This window comes from Propithecus coquereli, unplaced genomic scaffold (genome assembly GCF_000956105.1).
Source record: "Propithecus coquereli isolate 6110/MARCELLA unplaced genomic scaffold, Pcoq_1.0 Scaffold206, whole genome shotgun sequence".
Lineage (NCBI taxonomy): Eukaryota > Metazoa > Chordata > Mammalia > Primates > Indriidae > Propithecus > Propithecus coquereli.
Genome location: NW_012145634.1, coordinates 3,635,141 through 3,636,373, shown reverse-complemented (window position 1 = coordinate 3,636,373; position 1,233 = coordinate 3,635,141).

The following is a 1,233-nucleotide window of genomic DNA, read 5'->3' as shown; positions in this document are numbered from 1 at the left end:
CATTTTTTACTTTATTTTCTAGTTGTTTAATGATAGTATTAAATATGTAGAAATACTATTGATTTTTTGCTAAATTCACTTATTATAAAGACAGATTTACTTCTTCCTTTCCAACTCATATGCCTTTTATTTCCTTTTTTTATTTGACTTACTGCATTGGCTGTGATATCCAGGTCAATATTAAATAAAAAAGTGGTAAGAATGGACATCCTTATCTTTTTTCTAATCTTAGGGAAAATTATAATTATTCCATCATTAATTTTATTAGTTGAAGTTTTTTTTTCCATGTCTTTTATAAATTTGAGAGTGTTTCCTTCTATTTTCAGTTTGTTAAGAATTTTTATCATGAATGATTGTTGATTACTATTTTCTATTCTTTTCTAATACCAAGCCTGGCAATTTGAGTCTTTCAATTTTTTTTCATGTTTTCTCACCTGTGAAATTTATTGACATACATTTTAATAATATTTTCTTAATGGCTTTTAATGTCTGTAGGATCCATTTTGTTATTGGTAACTTGTCCTCTTTCTTTTTTCCTGGACAGTTTGACTCCGGGCTTATCAGCTTTACTGATCTTTCAGAGAATCAGTTTTTGCTTTTATTGATCTTCTTCGGTGCTCGTCAGTTTTGTATTTTATTGATTTTTCTTTTACTTTTTAAATTCTATTTTATTTGTTTATTGTCTTTCTTTCTACTTATTTGACATTTAATTTGCCTTTCTTTTTCTAGCTTCCTAAGGTGGGAGCATAGATCATTAAGTTTAGACTCTTTTGTCTAATATGAACATTTAAATCTATATATTTTCCTCTAACCACTGTTTTACCAGTATCCTAAAAATCATGATATGTTTTTAATAACTTCATTGAGTTGTAATAGTCATACAATATGACAAACATTTTTAACGAGTACAATTTGATTAAGTTTTGATGTATCTGTTTCCCTGTGAAACTGTTACCACAATCAAGATAATGAACGTATTCATCATCCCCCAAAGTGTCCTTATGCCCCCTTTTAGCTCCTTCCTTCTACCTTGCACCCCAAATTTCCAACCCTAGGCAATCCCAGATTTCTTTTATGTCACTGTGGATTATATAAATATAGTCTGTATTGTACTCATACGGTATGCACTCTTTTTATTAATATTTTCTGGATTCTTTCACACAGCAGAATTATTCTGAGGTCTATCCATATGTTGTATGTATCACCAGTTTTCACCTTCCTCCCTTCCTTCCT